This window comes from Rousettus aegyptiacus, unplaced genomic scaffold (genome assembly GCF_014176215.1).
Source record: "Rousettus aegyptiacus isolate mRouAeg1 unplaced genomic scaffold, mRouAeg1.p scaffold_m13_p_1, whole genome shotgun sequence".
In the NCBI taxonomy this organism is placed as follows: domain Eukaryota; kingdom Metazoa; phylum Chordata; class Mammalia; order Chiroptera; family Pteropodidae; genus Rousettus; species Rousettus aegyptiacus.
Window position 1 is genome coordinate 83,536,891 of NW_023416284.1, and position 21,157 is coordinate 83,558,047.

The 21,157-nt window shown below is 38.7% G+C and overlaps 1 pseudogene; it reads right to left on the reverse strand.

The window, feature by feature from the left end:
• Positions 1-14,177: 14,177 nt before the first annotated feature.
• LOC107521726 lies at positions 14,178-14,803 on the reverse strand (annotated as a pseudogene).
• Between the last annotated feature and the right edge of the window lie 6,354 nt (positions 14,804-21,157).

Consider the following 21,157-nt stretch of genomic DNA (forward strand, 5'->3'; position numbering starts at 1 on the left):
TGTCCTGTGAGTGGGCATCTGGGGTTTCCTGGGTTAAGGCTGACCCCAGGGTCTCCAACAACCAGAAGTCAGGCTTTGATTGCCCTGTGCAGCCTGCTGCTGCTGAGGGGCCTTCTCTCTCCACTCCGCACTACCAGCCTGTGTCTGCATTCCTAGGGCTCACTCCCCACCTGTGCGTGGAGGAGCCACAAGTGCCTGCAGGACATCGATATGTAAGGGCATGACATCCAGGGCCTTGCTGGGTTCTTCCTCTGCTGTTACTGCTTTCTGGAAAGGAAATCTTCCTCTTGGTACAGTGGCTGAGGGCCACCAGCCCTCTTCACCCCCACCACCCCTCACATGACAAGTGCACAGAACAATCCGTGTGAGATTTTATTGAGTTGCCAAGTTCTGGACAACATAGGCATGGTATGTTAAGTCATCAGGATTTCCCTGGGAACCAGGATGTGTGGCTTTCATTTTTGTTTTTCATCTTCTATCAGGAAACTGTGGCTTTGTGTCAGCGAAGGGGCTGTTTATAGAACGTTAATTGTGAATAGGAACAGGCACAGGGGAAATCATTGATAGTCAGGTGCCTGCCTGTATGAGTTGGGACTGGGTTAATGATTCTCCCCAAGAAGAAAAGAGATCCTGCGTGGCCTGCCAGCATCTCTTCAGGGTGGCAGTGCTTTAACCACCCTGGGGTCTGAGGTTCACCTCTCCTGCTGTTTACCCAGCTCTCATTGTTGTAATTGCCATATTAACATGAAAGGGTGGGAGTGAGAGGGTAGCACTGAGTCTCCCCATCTCCCTTTGCTCTTGGGGAGGGGCTGGGTTCTTCGTGCTTATCTCACAGTGTCTACTAATGACCAACATTTGCTAATGTAAATAATAGTAAATTATTGAGAATCCTAATTCTTTTACAGTCTGTTTTTAAATCTATTTTAATTAAATAAAATATATTATTCTACTTTTATGGATTTAACGTGTTTGTGCATAAAGGTGTGACTCTTTTTAATCCCTGACAGGGAGGGGCTAGAAACCAAACACTGCCCCTAAGCACTGTCCTCTCTTTGTTATTTAGGAAGTGTTTTTTTTTCTCGCCAAAGGGAGTAATCTGTCCAAATGAAAAGTGAATAAACATTTTCTCTTTGTTTAGGGTTTTCCCTTCTCCATGTTTCTTTTCGGCAGTACAGGAAACCTCTTCTGTGACCCAGCTGCACAGCATATGGGATTTCCGTGGATTTTCCGTTTCCGTTCTGCCTTCCAGCTGTGTTCAGTTTCATGCATCTTGCTTTCAAATTCGCTATTAGTTTGCTGATGTGGGTTGACCAGGCCACATTTCTTCTCTTGAGGGGTAAAATTCAGTTCTGCACAAGGATAGGGCTACTTGCTTAGCAGTTAAGATTAAACTCAATCACCATGTTCAGTTAATTGTCATCTAAGTTTCAATAACCAATTCCTGGGATTTCTTCATTACCCACGTGCCACAGGGAGCTGCTCCCCAGCTGTCTGGCCTGTGCAATGGCAGCTTCCTGAGCTCATCTGCTCGTTTGGACTGTATTTCCCATCAAGGCCGTGGTTGGCTCCCCAAGCCCTCTCTCAGCTTTCACTTGAGAAGGTTCACTGTTTCCTATTAGTACACAATGGGTTCTTTAAAATAGGAGTCAAATGTTTGGATATTTGTTTTCCTATAAAACACAACATAACATTATCTGGCTTCCATTTTGTTATGGAAGACATGATCTTATAGGCCTTCATGTTTCTACATTGGAAAGTACCAGAAACATAAATATTTAAGTGCAGCAGTAAATGGTTACCAGCACTCAGCATCACTGTGGGTAGGGCCATATGGAGTGGTGAGGACACCTTCTCTGTGTAAAGGGAGCAGTTACTACTGGATAGTGTGGGTCCAGTGTAGCTGATTCTCTGAGTTTTTCAATAGAAGCTGGAAATCTGATTTTTTTTATGCAAAATATCTCAATTTTGTAGTGTTGCAAAAAACAACAGTGACAAGAAATTTAACTAAGTATAAAAATCGGAGATTTTCAGGCTTCAAACTGTCAGTTCAGAGAATCAATACCAGAGGAGAGCAGGTTCATGCACCATGCTGCATCTTGCCCAGACATTTCTCCAGAGACAGCTTTAGAATGATCTGCTTATCTTGTTCTTTGCTCTGTGACATGTCCCTCATGCTGTCCTGATAACCAGAAGACCCTTGGCAGCGGTGGCCTGGGCACTCCCCATTATCTCTAACAATTGTGAAGACTAGTGACATTTACTGCATTAGATAGGCTAAGTGATAGAAATTAAACACAAACTTTGGTAAATCAAATCATTTAAATCGCCTAAGTTTACTATTTGAAATGAACTTTCAGCAAATTCTATTTATAGCCAGAGAAATCATGCCCTCTTTTTTATAAATAGATGCTGGATTTCACAGACGACTTTTGCTTGATGTGTAGGATGCACAATGTGGACGTGATCTAGGTCTGCCTTGTGATGATGCTGGCAGAATTGACATACTGGGTATTACCTGTCCTTGTGAGACAGTTGACAAGTGTAAGATACCCGCTAATTGAGCAGACTAGGGGCTCATTAATAAAAACAGCTCTCATGGACATAACATTAATAGGAATATATGCAGGGGTGCTGGCAACCAAACTGCCCTGAGTGATAGATATGTCCTAATCTTCACCACTTCCTCCCCTGGGGATAAAAAGCATTCTTGGTCTTCATTTAAGAGGGCATTCTCTCAAATTACAAGCATTTTTATTGCAAGTGAAATTTCTGTCCCATGTCAGCTGTGCTAATATACCTCTTATAGACCAACATTCTACTCTAGGCTCATACAGTTTTAAAATGTAGATTTTACTATCATATGAGTATGGCAAGGCCAACAAATCAGAAAGATTGCCATTGAAAAGATTGTTACTCAACAGATCCCAGGAAAAGTGAGTCACACTACACCACAGCACCACCACACTGGGAAGCTGCAGGGCTGTCAGGAGACAAAAGGGGATGAGAGAGCTGTGGGCAAGAGCCTTCGCTGTGGCTTCTACAAGGAGGAACAGGTGAAGCAGGGTAAGCAGGTTTAAGATTGGCCAGATTGAATAATTTTAGTGAGCTCTGGGGCCCAGGGACTGTGAGCTCTGGGGCCCAGGGGCTGTAACTAGTTTGGAATCTGGCCCTGGGGTGAGTAGGGCAGGTGGACAACCGGTCGGTTTGCCCTACAGAGGAGGTTGGGGGGTGAGGGCTCTGAATTGGTTGGTTTGCATTTGAAAAGCATGCTCAAAGGCAAGTTGTTTAGTATCTCTAGGAATTGGCTTATCCTGGGAGGGACAAGGTCCCAAGATGTCTAAGCTTCAAATATGGAAACTAGAAGATGGAATTATGACACATATTATACCTATGAATCCTTGGTCTGTGTAAAGACCTGATTTTTATCCCCTGCAGAGGGGACAGAGAACACCAAAAGTGTGGCATGTCTTTATGCCTCATGCAAAAAAATTCCAACAGGAACAAGGCTCTACAAATATAGATGTTACTTTTTCTTAGTCTCAATGTATAATATGTTCCTATAGTCCAAAAATCAAAATGATTTAAAAGATTTTTCACAGAAAGTGTCATTCACTTTCTTGTCCCCATTCTATTTCTAACATTGATTAGGTTTTAGTATATCCTTCTATTTCTCTATGCAAATACCAAACAAATATGAGCATACACTTTTAAGACAATAACAAAATTTCTCTATATAATTTAGCATTTGTAGTCAATAATAATGTGTCTTGAAGCATTTTAGAAATAGATGATCTACTCAAACCTGATAAGGTTTGCTTCTAATCAAAAAGTGAATGAGTAAAGGGCTTGGCTGATGTGCAGTGTATCAAATCTTAGACATACTTAACTTCATTAAGTTTCTGGGCAAAGTGTTAGCATTTCTAGCATTTGCTCCTGTCTGTCTTGGGAGTTGGGGTGAGAATAGAGGTTTTGGGAGCTAGCAGAGGGTTGTGATTTTATCATAAGCTAGGGGACGCTCTTGGGCTACCATTAGTAAATTCTGAGAGGAAATCTTTCTCCTGTGGGTGTATTCACACTAAACGACCTTGAGGCAGATGTCTAAACACCATAATGCCTGGCCATTTATTTATTTACAATCGAAACAACTGACCCAGAAGTCAGAATACTTAGAAGTTGTGGCTGGCCAGTGCATTCACTCCCAGTGGAGAATTTCAATTGGAAGAAGTCAAATAATCTAAAGCTGGCTCTGGGAATATGAAAATTGGACAAGAGAATTCATTGAATACTTGGAAATACCATTGGTACCAAGATTTCTTGAGTTTTATGGAAAGCATTATGACACCACAAAAAGTCAACAAAGTAACAGTTTAAAAAAGTGATATTTCCAAGAAAATATATCCACATATCTGGGGCAGGAAAGTGACTATTCTGTGTTTTTTTCTCATTTCTCTGCAGACAGGTGAAGATTTGTTATAGACAGGCAACGAGTTTACTGGAATCCCAAGTTGAATGAAGAGACAAGAGAGTTGACCACACCAATGGAAATCCAAAGACCAACATGTCCAAAGGCAGGGCTGGGTGGGATGAGGAGTACTCTCTTCTTGGTCTTGTAGCATCCTTGCTCAACAGGGAAATGCTTTTCCAAGAGGAGTGTATTTGTAGGGGGATAGGGCACATGTTTCCCTTTTCTAACTATGTCCCTTTAGATGGAACAATTATGGTTTGCTACTGTACTAAGCACTCAAAGTTGGTTGGGTTGGTAAGCTTCTCCACAGGGTGGTGCTTGATGGATACCGAACAAGTTTGCAATGCGACTGTGGCTGACTGTCCTTTACCTAGACACATTATTTCTTCAAAGGCTTGAATACATTCAGAGATGTCTTACAGTTAAGTCTTGGGATCCATTTTTCCCATTTAAAGAAAATTTTAATGTTTCAGTTCTAATCAATTAAGAGTTAAGTTTGGAGTATAACTCACAATGACAATCTTGTTATTTTATTTTTTGAGTGGCTATTGTTTGCATATTATAACATTTTTCAAAATACAAAGGGATGCTCTTTGAAAAGCAAGTGCCTGCCCATGCTTGTCCTCTAGGTACACAGTTCCCCAACCTAAGGACAATCATTAGGACCAGTTTCGTTAGTATACTTCAGAAGCATATATGGATATAACTTTTCTAAATATATGCAATATATGCACCTGGCTTTCTCACTTAATGATTTAGCTTGGAGAAAATTCATGGAACTGTCTCTCTTTCTCTCTCTCTCTCTTTTTTTTTTAACCTAAATGCATTTATTTAGCTAAGCACTTTTTCTTTTTTATTTTATTTTCTTAAATCCTCTTTTTCTGTTTCTCTTTCAATTTTATTTTGTAAATAGATAAACCATCCACATATTTCAAAATATCAATCAGTACTCATTATTTATTCAAGAAATACTTATTGAGCGCCTACTGCATGCCACTGTCTTAGATGCAAGGGATATAGTGGCAAACAATGAAGCTTATTTCTAATGGAGGGAGCCAGCAATAGACAGAATAGTGAATTATATAGAACATTAGAAGGTAAATGGGATGACATGGAGAAAAGTAAGCATTGGTGAAGAGTTTGAGAATGATTGAAGGTGGTTATGCGGGTGTACCTGAGAAGGTAAAATTCGAATAAAGGTGAGGGAGCAGGCCATGTAGACCTTGCCGGCCATTATAAGGCATTAGCTTTACTCTGAGATGGGAACCACTGGAGGTTTTAAACAGAGGAGTACCAGGATATGACATATATACAGGCTGTTCTGGCTGCTGGGTGGACAATAGGTTTGAGGGGCCAGAGTGGAAGCAGGAAGATTAGTTAAAGGGTATTATAGGGATCCAGGCAGCAGATGGTGGTAGATTGCAGTGGTAACACTGCAAGTAGTAAACAGTGGTCAGATTTGTGTGGGGTGTGAGAGAAGAGGACTCAAGGGTGACTATAAGATTTTGGGCCTGAGCACCAGATCATTTGCTCTCTCTGAACTGAAATTCTGAAGGCAGAGCAGATTTTGGAAAGGAGAGCAGAAAATCTGTTTCGGACATGTTAAATTTTAGGTGACTACTATTGTTATTTGGGTTTGGAGTTCAGGAGAGAGAGCCAATCTAAAGGTGGAGATTTGGGAATTATCAAGATAAAAGAGGAACTATTGAGAGTCATGAGACTGGATTTGATCACCACAAGAACAGTTATTGACAAAAAGGAGTTCTTAGGATTGAGCCCCAGGGCTCTCTAGCATCAAGAGAGAAGAGAAGGAACCAGCAAAGGAGAGTGAGAAGGGCCCTTGAGGTAAGAGTGAAACCCAGAGAATGTGAAGTCCAGGAAACTAAACTGAGAAGGAGTTTCAAAGAGCAGAAAGGTATCAAGCGTGTCTGCTACTCCTGATAATTAAGTGTGATGAAGGTAGAGAAAAGAACATTGCATTTTAGCATAGTACAAATCACTGTTAACCTTGACAAGAGCAATTTTGATGGAATGATGAGGGCAAAGACTTGAATTTGATTGGAATAAAAGGTATACAGTAAAATTTTTCCTTCTTGATGCTCCTGTCAACCATATGCCATTTTCCCGAGCTCCCACCCACAATCAAGTATCACTTTTCTTTTTTCATCTGTAGATCAAGTTTTTATGCATATACGCATATACATGTTTATATATCTTTTCCTTATTCTCCATTTTTTTAACACAAAAGTTAGCATATTATACACACCTTGCTTTTTTACTTAACATATCCTAAGGCTTTTTGTTCTGAAGGAGATTCCTCATTCTTGGTTGGTATCTGCACAACATTTCATTGTGGAATGTTCTCTGACCAGTAGTCCACTGTTAATAGACATGTGGGTTGTTTCTAATCTTTTTTTTATTACAAACGATCCTGCAGAGAATAATCTTTTCATAACACCCATGTAGGTTGTAGATATATCTGTAAGACAATTCCCCCAAAGTGAGGTTGCTAGGTTGAAGGGTAAGTTAATTTATAATTTGGTAGATATTGCCAAATTGCCTTCCAGAGGAGTTATACAAGTCTATATGCCCTACAACAATGCATGTGAATATAGCTAGGCCTCTCTTCATAGAAAATAGGATTGTTTCAAATATTTTACCACTGTAAAATAAGCAGAGAATATACCTGAACATACAAAATTTCTCATGAATAAGGATATATTTGTGGAATCAGACCTTTATTGATTCGTAGGAGGTTTTTTTGTTTGTTCGTTTGTTTTAGTGTGTGAAAGGTATGTAGAAGTTCTTTTTATGAAGGACATTAACCTTTGTATCACTGAGCTTTTGCTGCATAACACAAGCTCTAAACTTAGTGACTGAATGGCTATTATTTAGCTTATAGTTCTGTAGGTCAGCAGTGTGGATCAGACTTAACTGAGTCATTCTACTAGTTGGCACTGGCCAATCTTGGCTGGGCTCACGGGGGGAGAGCTGGTATAGGAAAGCTCAGTGGATGGTTCATTGTCTCTATTCTATACATTGTGTCCTGTTCCACCTGGCTAGCCTGGGCTTCTTCATACTGCAGCTCACAAATCCAAGGGCAGAAAGACAATACAACCCAGTAGCAAATGCTTTTCAAATCTGTTTTCATAACATCTGTTACTGTCCCAGGCACTGTGCAAGACACTGAGAGTACAGAGATATATAAGGTATTGTCTCAGTCCTGAGTGGACATTGGCCTGTATATGGAAAAACAAACAAACAAACAAATTACAAAAACAACAAAAAATATGTGAAGGTGAACAAGGAGGAGGAAGAGATAGATAAAAAGGAAAAGCAAGAAAAGAAAGAAAAAGCAATTACAGTAAAGTAAGTATAAAGAGAAGAGGTAATAAAGACAAAGTACCTGAAAGGGCTTTGAAGGTTTTCTTTAACCATTATAGAAAGGACTGAACATCTGTCTCTGGTTAGCTTCAAGATAGCAGTCAACTCACAGAACAGTTTGAGCTTTAAATCCACTCCTAATCATAGAGCTGGATACTCAAGCCCACGTGGCCTTTATCCTTCAGTCTGTCTGCGCTCCCAGCGCAAATTTGGAAGTTAAAATTCTGTGGCCCAGGAGCTTCTTTTCTTAGAGCTTGACTCCACTGGTATGTTTAGCATCCAGACAAGAACTGAGCAGTTTCAGAGTCCCAGGAACTCCTTCCAGGCTCTTTGGATCTGATTAAATGAGGTTAGAGACCTAGTGTGTCCTGCTCACGACCATTACTTCTGCCCTCGAAAGATGGCTTATGCATGAAAGGATGTGTTGAGAGAGCATGTCACCATGGCCAGAACAGATTAATATCTTTTCCCAAAACAATTTCATTGCCCCCAGGGCATATTTACTTTCCCTGAGAATCTGGCTCAACTTGATATTCAACCCCAGTGGGATGGGGGTGTGTAGTTTGTATCTGTCTCTAGCTGAAAATAATTTTTCTTCTCACTCACCAGAAAGAAAATTTTTAAATGATGAGGCAGTGTAAATGATGCTTTTTTCTGTGTCTGGCTCACCTGCTAAAGGAAAACAGTAAAATAATAAAGGAGTAAAATTACGTAATTTGGCCAACAGGTAAGTTGCCTGATTTGGCTCCCTGTGGGACTGGCTACTTAGATGATGAGTGTTTCCTATTCTGTCACAGAAGCTTTGTCAAAGAATTCTTGGTTTCTCTGTCATACCGTATGAAAAGGCCAAATGGCTGTAAGATTTCTCAGTGATAGGTCTCAACTGAGCCTTAATTATTCATATGTACTGGGTTAATTATTCAAGATGATGAATTGGTGTGCAGTGTGGGTTTACTAGTAAACAAGAGACTGTGTGAACACCATGTGGCAGAAGAGACAAGGCCTCGCTATCTTATTGATGGGCAGAGGGATTCATTCAGTGATGGTTTACATTGGCTCAGGATGCAATTCTCTGCTAGTGTGAAGAGTGATTTTGCCAGTACTTTTGGGGTAGGGAGATGAAGACATGGGGCCAGATTATATTTGATCTCAAATTGGTGGTGGCTTTGCCAAGATTTCTTATGTGTTTGCATTCTTCATCATTTGTTGTGAAATGTGTTCATTTAATAGTCATGAAACAGATCTTTGGCACAAATTCTTGTCCCAGTATGCAATGTGTGATATTGAAAATTGACAGAGCTGAGGAAAGGGAACTCAATTCTAAGACAAATGTGGAACCCTTCTGCTGACAAGGTAGACGGGACTTTCTTATATATCCCAACAGGGTGATCAAAGCAGCCTCTATGGGCCCCTGTGACTGTCTCCTGTTCCCCTGCCCAACATCACCCCCTCTCCCTAACAAAGCCTTGGCCCTGCCCCAGGACTCAACATTTTTGGCACCTTTTTGAGTGGAGGCTGCACATTTTTGGATAGCCTATGTATGCCAAGGTTTGCATGTTATCTCTGGCAGACCATAAGCTCTCCCTGCCTGTAAACAAGGCTGGCACTGATCTACCTTATGATCATTTCTGTCCTTTATGGCCATCAGTATTCCTCACCATCCCTTTCCTCAGTCACTGAGATGTTAATCAACAGTGTAGCTTTAGCTCCTTGATCTCTTTCCCTCTAATAACATTTTGTTCTCCTCCCTTTCAGCCACCCACTCCCATGGTCACACCTTTGACTCTAATTATCTGAAACTGTACCAGCTCCAAATAGTTAAACCAAAGATACCACCCTCTGGATGCAACTTCCAGTTCTTTCACGCTCATTTGCATATTGATTCTAACAGTAAGTAAGTAAGTAAATAAATAAATATTGTGGTAAAATATACACAACATAAAATTTACCATTTTAACCATTTTTATGTGTGAGTTCGGTGGCATTAAGTATGCTCACATTGTTGTACAACCATCACCCTAACCATCTCCAAAACTTTTCAATGTCTCAAACTGAAACTCTACCCACTGAATGCTAAATCTCCATTCCCCCAACTCCAAACCCTGGTAACCACCATTCTACTGTGTCTCTATAAGTTTGACTACCATGGGAACCTCATACAAATGGAATCATACAGTGTTTGTCCTTTTGTGACTGGCTTATTTCACTTAGCACAGTGTCCTCAAGATTCATTCATGTTGACTGCCAGTCAAGATGGTGGAATAGAAAAAAAGGCTGAGCTTTCCTCCTGTCATGACTACATCAAAATTACAACCAAATTATAGAACAACCACCCTTGAGAACCATCTGAATATTAGCTGAACAGAATTCCTATAACTAAGGATATAAAGAAGAAGCCATGTAGAGACTGGTAGGAGAGGCAAAGAGGCAGAAGGAAGGGCTGGTCCTATACCCACATATGGCAATTAAGAATTCAGAGGAATATCTTTGATGCTGAGGTCCCCACTGAGGAGTGAAGGGTTGCAGGCCCACACTGGGCTCCTTAGCCCAGAGAACCAGCACCAGGAAGGAGTCTCCCACCAGATGGCTGTGAAAATCAGCAGGGACTCAGTCCAGGTGAGAGAGAAGGCAGCCAGAGTCCCAAGTGTCCCCTTAAAGAACTTGTGCATGAACTGACTTGCTGATGGACTCACTCACCCCCAACTTCAGTGAAGGGACAGTAGTTCAAAAAAGCTTCAGGAACATACAGGAAAGAACTAAATCATCTGGCTTCAGGGCAAGGGCCAGAGGGAGAGGCAGCTTTCTCAGGTGCCTGCCATTGTTTCTTTGTGGAGCCCTTGCCTTTTTCAGCATACAGGCACAGGCAGGCACCAAGGCTCAGTCACCATTACCCTGGCTAACTTCACTCTTTCTCTACTCTAGTGAATCTCTGAGATCCTGCCCCACTCAAATCATGTACCCAGCAATAACATTTCTGAGGCTAACTTACACAGGGGCCAGCTTGGTTCTGAGCTTCAGACTTTCCTAAAATCCTCAAAGTTCCACAAACCCCAAACTAGAAGCAATTGGCCTTGGCATGCCTCATACCTCTTACTCAGTAGCCCCAAGCCTGGCACCAGTGGTAGCCAGGCTCAGTTCACAACATAACCACTCCCAGAAGCCTACAGGCCAAGCATAGGCAGCTACCAAAAGGAGGTCACTTTGTAGCTTTTACCAGGTGGCCCAGGCTGGACACAGGCAGCAGCTTATGTTGGCCTGTACCAGAGACCTTCCCAAGAGATCCCAAAACACCCAGTGGCTGGCTTCAGACCACACCAGGGCACAATTCAATTAGTACCACAAATGACATACTCAAATAATAGACTCAGCAGGCACCTGAGACTCGCTAAAGTGAAATTCAATCTGGAGGTCAGCCCCCACACAATAGCTTGTCTATTGAAGTCATGGCCAGTCCTCGCAACCAGGTCAACCCCGCACACTGACATGCCAGCAGCAATCAAGGCTCGACTTCACCAGGAGAGCACACAACCCTCACAAGGGACACTCCTAGAGCATCTGGCTCAGGTGATTAAGGAGACTGTGCCACTGAGCCCCACAGAACACCTATTACATAAGACCACCCTGCCAAGACTGAGAGATGTAGCAGATTTACTTAATACATAGACACAAATACAGGGAGGCAGCCACAATGAGGAGACAAAGAAACATGTCCTAAATGAAAGAATAGGACAAAACATTAAAAAAGAACTAAACAAAATGGAGACAAGCAATCTACCAGATTCAGGATTCAAAACCCTGATTAGAAAGATTCTCAATGAACTAAGGGGAAGACTAGATCATCTCAGTGAAAACTTCAACAAAGAGATAAGAAATGTAAAAAAGGAGATAGAAAACATTAAAAAAAAAAAAAGAACCAGTCAGAAATGAAGCATACAATAACTTAAATGAAGAATACGTTAAAAGAAGACTAAATGAAGCAGAGGACTGAATCAGCTATTCAAAAGACAAGGTAGCAGAAAACACCAAATTAGAACACCAAAAAGAAAAAAATCCAAAAAAATGAGACTGGTTTAAGGAGTCCATTTGATAACAACAAGGTAAACAACATTTGCATCATAGGGGTACCAGAAGAAGAAGAGAAAGAGTGAGGAATTGAAAACTAATTTGAAAAAATAATGATGGAAAACTCCCCTAACTTGGTGAAGATATACAAGCTCAGGAAGCACAGAAAGTCCCAAATAAGTTAAACCCAAAGAGGCCCACATCAAGATACATAATAATTAAAATGCCAAAGGTTAAAGACAAAGAGAGAATCTTAAAGGTAGCAAGAGAAAGGCAACTAGTTACCTATAAGAAAGCACCCATAAGACCATCAATTGATTTTTCAACAGAAACTTTTCCAGCCAGAAGGGATTGGTATGAAATATTCGAAGTGATGAAAAGGAAGGACCTAAAACCAAGATTGCTCTACTCAGCAAGGCTATCATTTAGAATCGAAAGAGAGAAAAAGAGCTTCACCAAGATAAAGCTGGTTGTGAAGTTCATCATAACCAAACCTATATTACAAGAAATGTTAAAAGAACTTCTTTAAGAAGAAGCAAAAACATTAAAAATATAAATAAGAAAATATTGCAAAATAAAAATGTTCTCACTGACAAAAGCAAACAAAATGATAGCATTGATCAGCCAACACTAGTAAAGCTAATACAAAAGTTAAAAATTAAAAGTAGACAATTGTATAATTAAAACAGTAAATTAAGAAGTACTCACAAACACACACATTAAAGAAAAGATAATGACAAAAATGTATATATGGAGGGGGTGAGTGAAAATGGTACTGATTATAGAATGTGTTCAAACTTAAGTGACCATCAACTTAAAATAGACTGCTATAAATATAACTTGGTATACAAAAAGCACAAACCAAAAAGTATACAAGAGATACACAATAAATAAAGAAAAAGGAATCCAAACATAACACTACAGAGAGTTAACATACAGAAGAAGAGAACAAGAAAATAAGAAAGGAACAGCAAATAACTACAAAAACAATAAGAAAACAATTAATAAAATGGTAATAGTTATATACTTGTCAATAATTACTTTAAATATAAATGGAATAAGTGCTCTAATCAAAGACAAAGTAGTAGTACATATATACAATGAAATATTACTAGGCCACAAAAATGAAGTCTTACCATTTGCAAAAACATAGATGAACCTAGAGGATATTGAGCTAAGTGAAATAAGTTGGTCAGAGAAAGAAAAATACCAAATTATTTCACTTATATGTGGAATCTAAAAATAAAATAAAATAAAATAAATGAATAACTAAGACAAAATCAAACTCATAGATGCAGAGAACAAACTGACTGTTGCCAGATGGGAGGTGATTTGGGGGTCTGGGTGAAAAAAGTGAAGGAATTAAGTGGCAGTTACAAAATAGTTATGGAGATATAAAGTACAGCTTAGGAAATATGGTCAATAATATTGTAATAACTATACATGGTGTCAGGTGGGTGCAAGACTTATTGGGGGGATCACTTTGTAAATTATATAAACATCTAACTACTATGCTGTACACCTGAAACTAATATAATATTGAATGTCAATTGTAATTAAAAAAAATTTTTTAATTAAAAAAAACAGTTCATTCATATTGTGTCAGAATTCCTTCCTCTTTAAGGCTGAATAATAATCATTGTATGCACGCATCGCATTTTGTTTATCCATTCATCAGTTGATGGATATTTGAGTTTTTTCCACTTTTTGGCTATTGCGAATAACAGTGCTATAAACATGAATGTAAAAGTATCTTGCTTTCAATTCTTATGGGTATATATTTAGGAGTAGAATTGCTGAATTACATAGTTAGTCTATGCTTAACTTTTTGAGGAAGCTTAACTTTTTGAGGAACCACTAAAATGTTTTCAACAGTGGCTGCACCACTTACATTCCCACCAATAGTGCATAAAGTTTCCAATTTCTCTATATCCTCACAAACACTTGTTATTTTTCTTCCTTCCTTTTTTTCTTCCTTCTTCCCTTCTTTCTTTCTGTATTATTCATTCATTCATTCATTTATTCATTCATTCATAATAGCCACCCTAAAGGATTTGAAATGGTCTCTCACTATGGTTTTGATTTGCATTTCCCAAATGACTTAATGAGATTGAGCATTTTTTTATGTGCTTACTGAACATTTGTTTGTATATCTTCTTTGGAGAAAGACCTATCCAAGTCCTTTGCCCTTTTTCAGCCCAACTCTATATATGACTTTTGTTGTATCTTTAAGATATCACAAATAATCTGAGGAATCATTCAACAGCTTGTTTCTGTAGCTGGACAACTTAGATCTTATTCATCAGCCTGCTGAACTATTTCTTTTTCAGAAACATAGATACCATCCAAAATTTTTCTATCTTTGTTTTTAATTTTTGTGGCTTCTTGAATCAAAACAGCTGAATTTGATACAAGTTCAATGTCATTGCCTTCAAGAATTAACTCATCTTTCTGGGCCTGAGATACTGAACAAGCAATGTCTAACTTCATCTGAACCCTGCAGATGTATTTTTCACCCATGAAATTTTGGCTTTCAATGGGAGAACCATTCTCCTGAATAATGACTTTGAGGGAGAAATGAGCATACACAGACCTCATCTTATACCCAAAGCCCAGTGTAATACCCTTGATCATGTTCTGTACATGACTACAGATAGTGTGAACAGTAGCGATTTCCTTTCTAGTTCCCTACCATCTGTCAACCTGGAGCCTCTTCTTTTTCTTTCCAAAGAAACTGAATTCTACACTGATGTAATTAAAGCTCCCCCGCAAGATGCCCTTGGGGCCCTTCATAATAACAACTGTGCATCCCTTCAGAGCGATGTCAACATTTTATGGAATGTTGACAATCTGATTGCTAAGAATGGCCTTCATTCTCACAATAGATGCAGTAAAGAACCCTTTTCCCATATTTCAGTTGGTGTCTTTTTTGTTGTAGGTTGAGGGATACACACACACACACACACACACACACACACATATATATGTGTATATATATGTATATATATATACACACATACATAAACACACACACACACACAAACACATATAACTTTTGTACATCAAAGAACACAACCAACAGAGGGAAAAAGCAACCCACAGAATGAAAGAAAATACTTGGAGTCATATCTCTGATAAGGGATTGCTATATATAGTCTGGACACTTTTGTATGTAAATATCCAATTTTCCCAAAACCATTTATTGATAAAACTGTCCTTTTCCCTTTGAATGGTCTTGACATGCTTGCTAAAAATTATTTGACCATATATGCGAGAATTCTACTACATCAATCTATATATCTGTCTTTATGCCACTACCATAGTATATTGATTACTGTAGCTTTCTAAGTTTTGAAATCAGAGAGTGTGAAACCTCCAACTTTGTTCTTCTCTTTCAAGATTGTCTTTACTATCCAGGGTCCCTTAAGATTCCATATAAATTTTAAGATGTGTTTTTCTATTTGCAAAATTTTTTGACTTATAGAGTTCTTCCAATCTATTAACCTTCTTATTCAAGTTCTTTTCCATAGTCCATTATCATTACTGCTTTCTTGCAAGTATTTTCAACTCTCTTGGTCCTTTCTCTTTTTTTCACATGAGCTTGGGTACCAAATCATCTTCCTTTTCTTCTCCATCTACCTGAACTAATGCACTACTACAACAACAATTATTTCTACTCTTGTTATTACTATCATTATGATAATAATAACAATTAATACACATTGAGTGCTTCTATGAGCCTGACACAGTTATAAATGAGTGAGCACATTTAATCTTCTTATTTCAGTAGAATATTTCAGGAAAAAATGGCACACTGGTGTCACTACAAATTTATAATCATTACCACAAATGAACATTCATAAGTACCCTATAAGCCTAAAATTTTTTCCAGTAGCTGACTTTCCACTCTCCAAAATGGTTATTTCTTACCTTCTTCATGTTTTCCAAAACATCACTTCTCCACACTCATTTCCAGCTGATGACCTTGTTTCATACTCCATTGAAGAAACAAGCCATCAAAAGGAAGCTCCTGCTACCAAATGCACAGACCTATTTACATCTACCCTTCTCTTCTCCATTCTTTGTGGGCTAGAGTCTCTCAACTGTGATCCTTTTACATTGATCAAGGGAAAGCTAGCCAGGAAAAGCATATGGAAAATGAGCCTGAGCTGGATCTGGAGGGATAGGTAGAAGTTAGATAGACTGAAGGGAAGAAGAATTCCAGGTGCAAGGCCTGCATGAGTGAGCACTGAAGAAGTAGGTGTTCCCCGATCTCTCTACCTTATCCATGTGTCTCAGCATAAATGCCATGTCTCTAGTCTTTCTTAACCTCTCAATCAGACCAGTTCTTGTTCTGATGCCAATTCTTTGACACCAACTGAATGTCCTGCAATTCTGATACTAATTACCTGGAATTAGTGTCAAATCCCACACATTAGAGGACACAATCTCACTTTACATAGCAGCTGCTTTTGGGGGGTCCCCAAGCTACCCACACTACTGTCTGAATTAGCTACAGATTCAAGGGTTCCTACCACCTCTCTTTAGGTTTGATAATTTGCTAGAGTGACTCACAAAACTCAGGAAAGTGCTATACTTACTAATGATTACAATTTTATTGTAAAGTATACATATCAGGATGTGCCAAATGAAGAGATGCACAGGACAAGCACAAGATGAAGAGCAGAGACACAGAGCTTCCATACCCTATTCTTGTGGAATCTGGGCACATCACACCCCACGCCCCCAGCTCATCAATGTATTCAGCAACCAGGAAGCTCCACTGAGTCTCGTTGTTTCAGTGTCCAGGGTTTTTACTGGAGTTTCATTACATGAGATTGGCTGATTAAATGATTGGCCAGGCAATTGAATTCAATTACTAATCCTCCTACCTTCTCTGGGCCTTAAATATTTTTAGCGTTTCTCACATTTCATTTCAGTAAGTTCTAGAAAAACATTGCTGGGAAGGATTGTAAAATTATCCAGGCCTGCTTTGGCTCTGTTGAAGCTCATTTACAATGTGAATATTATAAAGTCTGGGAAGAAGGGGATGAGAGGAATGGATGACTCAACAATTAATTGCAATAAGGGGTGTGAACTTATCTCTAAGTCAAGGAAAAAGGGCCAAAAATACAAAACATGGTATTTCATGTTTACCATTCTGAAAAGAGATTTAAAAATAATAATAATGCTTAGCTCATTAGATGGGAAGTGGGGAGACAAAACCTGGTTCCAACTGAGGAACTGAACACTCAAGCCTTACAGAATGTCGCTGGACATTGAAGTGGATGGAGAGACTCTGAGGGGAGGAATCTAGGTTCTCTAGTAGGAAATGATGGATGCTTTAAAGATTCTATTCACATGCTTTCATCATCCCCTGCTTATGGCCAAAGCACAGGAAAAAAAATTTTAAATGATGTTTATTCATGAAAGTAGCAAACAGTAAAATGGGAGACTGATGATGTCATGGTATAGAGATGGGCAACTGTCTAAACTAAACCATCCAATGCACCTGCCTCTTTCCAGAGCAGGTGCTTTAAATATTCAGGTAAAGGTCTCTATTCTTCACTTTATCTGCATGGCCTTAGCTTCGTTCTCTAGAAATTATATAATCATTAAATATTAGATTTAGAGGAAACCTCAGAAGCTATCATTTGTAACCCTAGTATATTGATTGCCAGGGCCACTCAGGTTCAGTCTCTGCATGGAATGGGATTCAAAAGCCTAGCAGAATAATAAAGAACTTTGCAATAGGCTTCTTGTTGTTTTTAAATGAGTGCCCCTGCCCCACCTCTGCCAATGGTTTTCCCCAGTGTACCATGGAGTAAGCCTCTCAGAAACCTTCTCTCAATGTTATTCCTGTCCAAAGTTCCATGTAGGGACAGCTACGATATCTCTCTCCTCTTGTCCCACCCCATGGTTTATTACTGCCACACTGTTTTTCTATTTACTTCTTTCTTTCCTTCCACCTAACCTTCTAAGTCACCCTTGCTAAAGACAACCGTCCAGACTTCTACTGCTTGCTCTCTTGTGGGTGCTCCTTGAGGTGTGTAGGACTTCACTAGCGCTGAAAACTTTCCTTCAAGAAATTCTTATTCAATATTTCTGCTGGGCAATACTAAACAGCTGGTTATTTTCATAAGAACCTGTCCCAATGCTGCAGGCACTACTTAAACCCTGGCCAAATGAAGAACTTAAAGGTTTTTCTTATAAGATTCCTTTGTGCTAAAGTAATCAGGAAACTGCATCTCATGAACCCATGGAATTACTAATTTTATTCCAGAGACAAAAGACAAGCCATCTCATCAACCTGGGGTCCTGGTTTGATCTTTTTGATTCTTTTCTCTTTGAGCCCTGTCTCCATTGAAGATCCATTCTTTGCTGGAGTTAAGAGAAGACCAGATACTTGTATATAGGCATGTCTTCCTTTTTTGGAGGTGGGGGAGGGTGGAAATACCCTCTCTAGATTTCATGGATGTTGAAGAGCCTGCCTCAAGAATCCTTAGTAAAGAGAAGAATTCTATGCAAGGCTCAATCCTCCCAAGCTGCTGGTGCTAATGAGAGAAGATTGGACTTTCCACTGCTTCTTTTCTCAATTCTGCTTTCCTCAGTGTGAGCAAACAAAGTTGTCAACAGTTAAAGAGCAGAACCTTTTCCATGACCCAGTGGATGGCGAACTCTTCTTTCTTTCTCAGGCTTTCCAGTCTGTGCTGTTGGTTGTCTTCGTTATAGCTGCAAGTTCACAAAAGCAACTTGCATGAAATTGCTCATTTTCTGTAATGTTTTGCCTGCTCTTACAGTAAGCCCCCACCAGGTGAATGGTGAGAGGGCCCTGACTAACGGTGCATTGTGCAAAAGCAATGTGCAGTTAAGTAAGTTTAGAGTGCTTTTCAGTTCAATCATATTTTTATTGCAAACTAAAAACAGAAGCTTTTAGTACAATAATTAAATATTAACATTTTATGCTGTGAAATGAAAATATAGCAATGAATTCAGAGCAAGATTTTAAAAGTTTTGAATACTAATATATAAACAGTTTATTTAAAAACTCTACATTATTATCTACAACTCAGTAACTACCAAGCAGTTTAATTATATTTTCTCATGGTATCCCTGCCCTTGAAGAGCTCCTGCAAATCACTTAGCTCTAGCTTCCCATGAATGTGCTTTTTTCTTTTTCCCCCCTCCTTTATTGCTTCTTTCTTTCCTACTCCCCACCTGGCTTGTGTGAGGTGATGGAACTTTCAGAAGTTCATCACCCACCCAGACTTTCTTGTTCAGTTTTAACACCTCAAACAAAAGAGTCTAAATCCCACAACTCTCGTGTTCACCCTATATTAATTGTGCTTTTCCCTTGGCAACTCCTCATTGTATTTTCTAGCTCAAGAAGGAACTGTCCTGCTTGAGTAGCTGCAGGAAGAGGAAGATGACAATCGCAGTGTACTTTCACCAGTATCCTGAACCCCTATAATTAGCTTTTTCTCTACTACTTGTCTCTTCACAACTACAAACTCTGCCACCATTAAAAAAAAAAACTCTTAGTGTAAGATAATTTTAGATTTACAGAAATGTTTCAAAAATAATTTAGAGAATTAGGGGAACTTAAATTCCCTAATGTTCACATTTATAGAACTAGAGTTCATTGCTTACAACTAAGAAATTAGCATTAATATAATATAATACTAAACTAAACTGTATTTATATTTTTCTACTAATGTCCTTTTTTTCTAGTCCATGATCCAATACAAGATCCCACCTCACATTTGTCATCATGTCTCCTTAGTCTCCTTCACTTCCTGATGGTTCCTCAGTCTTTTCTTGTCTTTCATAAACTTGCATTTTTAAAGAATATTAGTCAGTTATTTTTGTAGCATACCCCCTGAGTCTGGGTTTGCCTAATGTTTCCTCATAATTAGATTACTGTAATACATTTCGACAAGAATATCACAGAAGTTATGTTCCCTTTTAAATGCATCATATTAAGGTATATTTTATGCCACTGTCTTATTATTGCTGTTAACCTTGATCACTTAGTAAAAGGGTGGTGTCTGCTGGGTTTTTCCATTCTAAAGTTACTATCTTTCCCTTTGTACGTAATAAGATCTTGGGCGAGATATTTTGAGACTGCAAATATCCCATTTCTCCTCAAACTTTGACTCACTAATGTTGGTATTCATCAGATGATCTTGTCTGCAATTATTATTGTGGTGTTTTAATGGTGGTTTTTAAATTTTTCTTATTCCTTGTATATTTACCAATTGGGATTCTTTTGTAAGGAAGAATTGTCCTTTCTCCCTATAATATTTATTTATTCAATTATGTATTTATGAGTATGATCTCATGAAAATTGACTTTATTTTGTGAGTTATAACCAATACTAACATTACTTTGTTGCTAAAATTGTTTCAGCATTGGCTGTTAGTTGTTCCTTTAGGCTGATTTCTGTGCTCTTTTGACAAGTTCCATTCTTTTCTAATATTTTATTTCTGTCACTGCAAGATATTTCAGGCACATTTCATCATATTTTTCCTTCCCCAGTGCTGGAATTAACCACTTCTCCATGGATCCTTGGTTCCTTTTATCGAAGAGTGTTATTTAGAAACAAAAATCTGTGTTCATTGCTTTGGGGGTATCATTGCTTCGAAGCCCTTAATGCAGACAGAACTAGGAAATAAACGTATGTACACTAACCCATGCACATTCACATCTATCTATCATATATCATTTATCTATCTCTATCTATCTATCATCTATCATCTATCTGTCTATCATCTTTATATTGAAAGACTATGAGTTCATACCAATACCTCCTATAAATCCATACTGCAGGGTTCATCTTCACTTTCTCCCTTTCCTTATTTGTAAATTTATTTATATTATTATAACTGATCCATGATCCATGTTACCTCTCCTTCCTGTTTAGTAGTTTAGCTTTGTGTAGTATTGGTTATATATGCATCTAGTCATTACCTTGTCAAGCATCAGATTACCTTTACCCTATTTTTTAAGGGCTTGGAGTTGCAAAATTATAGAACTCAGATTTTTAAGCACGTAAACTTAAAGACACATTTTAAAGATCATAAAGTATGAGGAGTATATCAAAGTAATTTCTTCACAACCTCTTTGGCAGATATTTGGTCATAAATTCACTTTTTATAACAAAATGATGAAGAGGATGGGAAAAATAAATCAATATAACATGTTGATTATTTACTTCTCTGGTCTACTGTGTCTCACTTCCAACAG